The sequence below is a fragment of the Solanum stenotomum genome, chromosome 7 (genome assembly GCF_019186545.1).
Source record: "Solanum stenotomum isolate F172 chromosome 7, ASM1918654v1, whole genome shotgun sequence".
Taxonomy (NCBI): Eukaryota; Viridiplantae; Streptophyta; class Magnoliopsida; order Solanales; family Solanaceae; genus Solanum; species Solanum stenotomum.
The window spans coordinates 40,427,006-40,433,197 of record NC_064288.1 but is presented as its reverse complement, the minus strand read 5'-3'; the positions used below and the strand labels follow the sequence as shown (position 1 = coordinate 40,433,197).

General features: G+C 42.0%; 1 pseudogene across 1 annotated transcript; it reads left to right on the top strand.

Moving 5' to 3' along the window:
* Positions 1–2,062: 2,062 nt before the first annotated feature.
* On the top strand, positions 2,063–6,083 carry LOC125870449 (ATP synthase subunit a-like; annotated as a pseudogene). Its single transcript, XR_007446894.1, has one exon. The product of XR_007446894.1 is annotated as an ATP synthase subunit a-like (transcript).
* Positions 6,084–6,192: the final 109 nt, after the last annotated feature.

Sequence of the window (6,192 nt, the reverse complement as noted above, 5' to 3'; positions counted from 1 at the left end):
AATTCATTAGGGTTGTCACCTTCTAACCGGTCCCATTTCTACAGCTTATAGAAAGAAGTTCCCTAGCTTTCCGAGTTCAATTTCGCAAAGGAAGAGGGCGCCCTAGTTCTTGTTTACTATGGATAGGTTTCCTTTGTTCTATAATAAAATAAGCTGTCATCAGGGACCTTGTTTTCCTTTTATCATTATTGTTTTCTTCCTCGGTAGCTCCTTAAAGATGTATTGTGAGGAATGGAAAATTTTTCTATCTATTCATAATGCTTCTCATTCTTCTTGTGCTTCACCTAGGTTGTTTCCTAAATGCGGACTGGAACTTATCTACTTCAATAGTTCGCTAACCACTCGGAGCAGTTTTGCAGTGAAGGATATAAGCTAGTTGGTTGTTTGTCTCATATGGTTCTTCGATTAGGAAGGGTAAAGACTGCCCAATGGGCTGAATGGAGGAAGGAATGCGTTTTTGAGTTTGGTTGGTGGAGATGGATCCAGCGACTGCTGAAAGACTAAAAAAAAATGAAAAACATCGATACCGACGGCAGCAAACCCTGGATGCCTTTTGGGAGCACCTGCCTCCCCAATGAGTGTAACTTGAACTATGTGAAACGAAATGAGTTGATAAACAAATCCCTATTTCCTATAGCGCTTGTGGCTGCAGCCATGCAACGGATCCGGGACCGCATTAGCGCTCTGGAAGACAGGAAACGGGCCCTCCTCCAAGACATGATCTCACCCGCAACCGGAGAGAAAGAGTCCGTCGACCCAAAGTAGTGTGTTTGCATGTATCACCAGTAGTCTTCCATTGTTCACTTTATAATGTTGTTTGGCTGGTTTGTCTATGTGTGCGTGCTTGAGTTCGTTGGATGCCATAGTCTCTCTTGCTTAAAAGTTGGGTCTTTGGTTTATGATTATTATTCTTACCGTAATAACATTATGATTAGAAAGCCAGTGAATTATCTGCCTATGGGCGTATCCTTCTAGCTCCTAGCATCCTAACTGAAAGTATTCCTCTTCCCTAGTCTGACTGATTTATCCGTGCCAATAAAAGAATAAGTCATGAAGTCATAATGCACGAGGAACTATTTAAGTAGGTCTGAGTTAAGGCATCCAAGAGAAGATAGATATAGCATTAAGGAGATAACAGCTCGGACAAGGGCTAAGAGGAGAAACGAATACGTATCTCAAATTCTATGTCTTCTCTTTTCTTTTCGCTCTTCTTCGTCCATTGACATGCCTAGGTCATTCGTAAGAAGCAGAAGGACAATGACACTAGCTAACCAATTGAGAGAGTAAAATAGATAGATGAATTACTTGCTAAAGAAAAGGAAAGAAGTGGAATCAGACTCAGTTTCAGTTCATCAGAGGGATTCAGAAGTAGCAGTTTCAGTAGCCGTCTTTGATGATGTTGATGTTTCAAAGTAACTTCAGGAATTTAGCATTGAAGATAAGGACAGAAGAAGATAGGTAGCTTTCCGCCCTAACTAAAACATCTAAATAGGATGCAGCTCGTCCCGATCTGTCTCCGGTCGTAACTAAGATAGATCGATTAATCTCTGAGAAGTCCTAAAGCGGAAGTCATCTATTGAGGACAGGACTAGGCAGACGAAGGTCTAGGAGCTTGAATAGCTTACTGAATTAGCTCAGCCTACAGCTTCTCTTGAGTCTATAAGAGTTCAGTCGGGAAGATCACGGCAGATATGCCCCGAAAAGCAAGAAATTCCAAAATCCGGTTAGTAGGAAATCTTCTTTAGGGGAAAAGTATGGTTTAGCTCAACAATTGATAGATTACGTTATATTGTCCGCTTCGTTCTATATGCCGCTAAATGCATTCTGTCCTGATGGTTTAAAAACCTAAAAAGATGGCAGTTATCACCTGCTGACGAAGTGTTGAGGTTTGCAGAGAATACACTAAAGATCTCTTAGCGTCTAAAAGAAGAACTTCTCACAGGCCCTTATTTCAAAGTTTCAAATTCGATTCCAAGGCAGCTTTTCTTTAGTCCTCAGGATATGATTCTTATGATTCTTTAGTATATTACCAGGGGCTGAGCTCAATAGAAACTTACTCAAAGACAAAGACTGCGGCTACTTTAGCCTCAGTATGTTCCTACAGTGAGGATAGGGGAATCCCCGGTGGTAAGGAATCCAAATAGAATCCAAGGCTTTATTATTATATTAGCATAAGTAGTCAACATTTTCAACTAGGGTTTTTGCCATACATGCAAACATAATAAATAAAACCAAACAAAGATAGTTAGCATAGATAGGAGCCTATCTCTAGTAGGCATCGGAGTAGATCTCCACTAAACAAAGAAAAAGAAAGGGGTTGCGGGTCAAATCCGCATCTTTGCGCCCTTTACTTACTTCAAGGGATGTTGCGTCCGATACATGATTGTTTAATGACGATTCTCAACAGCATCTGTAAGATCTCGAGGCTTACTAGACGGAATTCGATCAAAAATGAAAACTTTGGATATTTTTCTTAGAAGGAGATGAACTACCTATATTGTATGTAAGTGCACGAATTAAGAGAAAGCTGGCATCCAATCAAGAAAGAATCACTTCGGACAATTAGACTGAGCTTCTCCCTTGTCTCTCTTCTTTAGCTAATGATGAAGCAAATCCCTAAAGTCAAAGTAGTCCATGAAAGCATCTATTTTTTCCGTTCAAGAAATTGCTTATGTAAAGATGGGGTGAGTCCCTTATAAGATCTTCATTTCTTCTTTTTTCTTCTATTAGTTAGCTTGGATTGAGAAAGCTCCGCCCAATAGTGCTTAGCCATGTGTGTGTAGACCGAAATGGTCTCACGAAACCGGTCAACGGTAGCCTAAGAGCAAGTCAAAACTACGAGAAGTGCGCGAGAAGTTTTGTGAAGGTAGAGAGAGATTTTCAAATCAGACTTCAAGTTGGTGTGCCGCGTGTTAAGAAGGCAGAGACCGCCCCAGGCTTCGCCCTAATTCCCATCTAAGGTTGAATAAGATTAGATTAGTCTCGCTAAATTCGTTCTCGAATGATTCATCGATGGAATTAGGCCTAGTTGTATGAAAATTTCTTGTGATTCCCTCGCTTTCTTCGACGAAGGCATACACGCATCGATAGGGAACCCAAAGAAGGGCTAGAAAAAGGAAAGCGGCACCTTAACTTAATAGCTCCATTTCTTGTTCCTGAGCGGAAGGTACGCTCAGCCCCTGATACATCGCTATTTCTTAATCCTTGCGTCCAGGGATAATGAGTCGGTTGGCTCTTAAAGTATAGCCTCTTTCGGGGTTAGCGATAAGAGTACACCGGCTCGTATGGTAGCGGGCGAACTAAGGATTTCGTGCTTGGAAGAAAGCTTGCAAGTGGGTGAACGCATCACCAGCCAAGCTAGTCACTTGGAACATAGGGGTATTCAATCCCCGAGCTTCCGGGCCTTGGTAACCGACTTCGAATTTGCCCCTTAGATAGTGAGTAGCAAAGAAGGGTAGCGTTTCAAGTTTAGGGTTTTCACTTCCACGTCCCAGCTCGTCGAAGCTACCGCCTATCGATTGAAATTTCCCTCCTCAGCCGGAGACGGAATCGGCTCCCCCTGAGCCATCCTCGGAAGAGTAAGGAAGGAGAAGGGAACGGGAGTTTCTCGCCTCCTAAGAGTATAAAGAGGCGGAGTATCACCCCAACAAACTAGACGCACGCATCAAGGCGTTCTGCCAACGAGCGAAGGGGATCACTCAAGAAAGGGGATTCAGCCCCGGCAAATGCGATGCAGTGAAAGACGCTGCAAACTATGTGGCCGGTGACGTAAAAGATATGTTGGCAGCTAGCCAACTACGCTTTCTAACGAGGTTAAGGCGTGACCTAGAAAATGCAAACAACGAGACCTGGGGTCTCATCGAACAGGAAGTTCGAAGATGGAGACCCGGTTTGGCACGAAATCAGAAAGGTTTGGGGGCCCGTTGGTCAAAGGAAAGGGAAGGTCCTGCTTCTGGGACGGAGTCGTATGACGCGAAAGTGTCACGTACGGTTCCTTTGAGAAGGGTGTGATACCACCACCTATCAGGCTCGACGAGCGATCCACGGAGCTGCATCCTTACTTGCCTGGTCTATGCACATCGCTCTCTCCAGGAGGTTGGCCGCCTATCCTAGATCTTCCCATTTAGAAGAAGATCTCGGGCTCGATCTGGTTTAGTATCAAGGAGATTCTTTTTCTATTCCTATATATATGGGTCCGTGCAGCATTTCCACGATATCGTTATGATCAATTAATGGGACTTGGCCGGAAAAAGTTCTTGCCTCTATCATTAACTCGGGTAGTCCCCATTTCTAGTGTTTTAGTCACCATTCAATGGCTCCCTAAATTATGTGCGAGGAATTGCCCTATTAAGTAATGGGAAGCGGGCTAGCCCCCGAAAATGCCCCACCCGTAAGTTCCTTTGTCGTTGGGGAAAAAAAAGAAAGAGATTTTTTTTAGAAAAGAAATTCTGCCTTTTTTGATCCCATGCTTTCCGTTGGTCAACAACCAACTAAATCTATACTTCTTCACTACTCGTACAAGCTTGACGGAGTGAAGCTGTATTGAGGAAATCGTTTTGTCTCAACTAAATCAATATGTTTCCAAGAATTCCGCGTATCTTTTCCTTTGATGAAGAAAGTCTCAATTCCAGTGCTACATCTGCGACAACTTCTCTTCAATCCACAACAACTATTAACGATTCTTCTAATGGTATTTTTGAGCACTTTCCAGGTCTTAACCGTTCCAGTGAACGTATAGTGGAACTTCAATCTGATATATGGGCGAAATTAGGAGAGTTGATGCCTAACAAGAGTGCCCAAGAAGTTCTGGAAGCGGCCGAAGTTCTACATGGTGAAAGCAACGATATTGACTTTCTTGACTCCCTATTGAAAGATTTGAATCAAAACGGAGTAGCGGGTGAAGCATATAAAGATGCAGTGGATCTAGTGAAAGATCTTGTCTCCAGCCCACTTGAACAATTTGAAATAATTCCATTGATTCCTATGAAAATAGGAAACTTATATTTCTCATTCACAAATCTATCTTTTTTTATGCTACTAACTCTCAGTTTGGTCCTACTTTTGGTTTATTTTGTTACTAAAAAGGGAGGAGGAAACTCAGTACCAAATGCTTGGCCATCCTTGGTAGAGCTTATTTATGATTTGGTGCTGAACCCTGTAAACGAACAAATAGGTGGTCTTTTTGGAAATGTTAAACAAAAGTTTTCCCCTCACATCTCGGTCACTCTTACTTTTTCCTTATTTTGTAATCCCCAGGGTATGATAATATCTTATAGCTTCACAATTACAAGTCATTTTCTCATTACTTTGGGTCTCTCATTTTCGATTTTTATTGGCATTACTATAGTGGGATTTCAAAAAAATGGGCCTCATTTTTTAAGCTTCTTATTACCCGCGGGAGTCCCGCTGCCATTAGCACCTTTTTTAGTACTCCTTGAGCTAATCCCTTATTATTTTCGAGCATTAAGCTCAGGAATACGTTTATTTGCTAATATGATGGCTGGTCATAGTTCAGTAAAGATTTTAAGTGGGTTCGTCTGGAATTAGGTGTAGCTATATCACAAGCTCATGTTTCTACGATCTTAATCTGTATTTACTTGAATGATGCTATAAATCTTCATCAAAGTGCTTATTTTTTTATAATTGAACAAAAGCGAGTTTGAATGGGTATACTTAGTCGTGGAGCATTCCGAGTCTTTGCTTTAGGATCGTTCCTGCGCATCTCCTTACTTTATAGCAGTTATTGCTCCGATTCCAGAAGGTATTGCTCTCACCTCAACTTTTTCTTTGAAATCGGAGACTGTTCCAATTTCCTATTGAGATAGGCAAGTGGAGGGAGAACTAGACGTATCTTGCTAGGCAAAGACAGCTTAGAATGGATAGCTCACGGGTGGGATTGACGGGATAGATCACTATTGCAGAAGGAGGTAGAACTGGGGGAAGAATTATGGCTATAAAGGTCCTCGCCCTCTTAGGCACATGGTTCTAAAGATTCAATCTCAAGGCGGTACTAAAGATTAGGCAGAAGAAGAACTATAACTAGAATTCTTCGCCTCTCCCCTTGTACCAAGAATAAAGTTTAGAACATAAGGATAATGGGCTCGTCTATTATAAGTTATTAGTTTACGGAGCTATCTCAGATATCTCGAGTAAGGAGACGGGACGGGTTTGATAGTTAGAGTTCTATTTCTA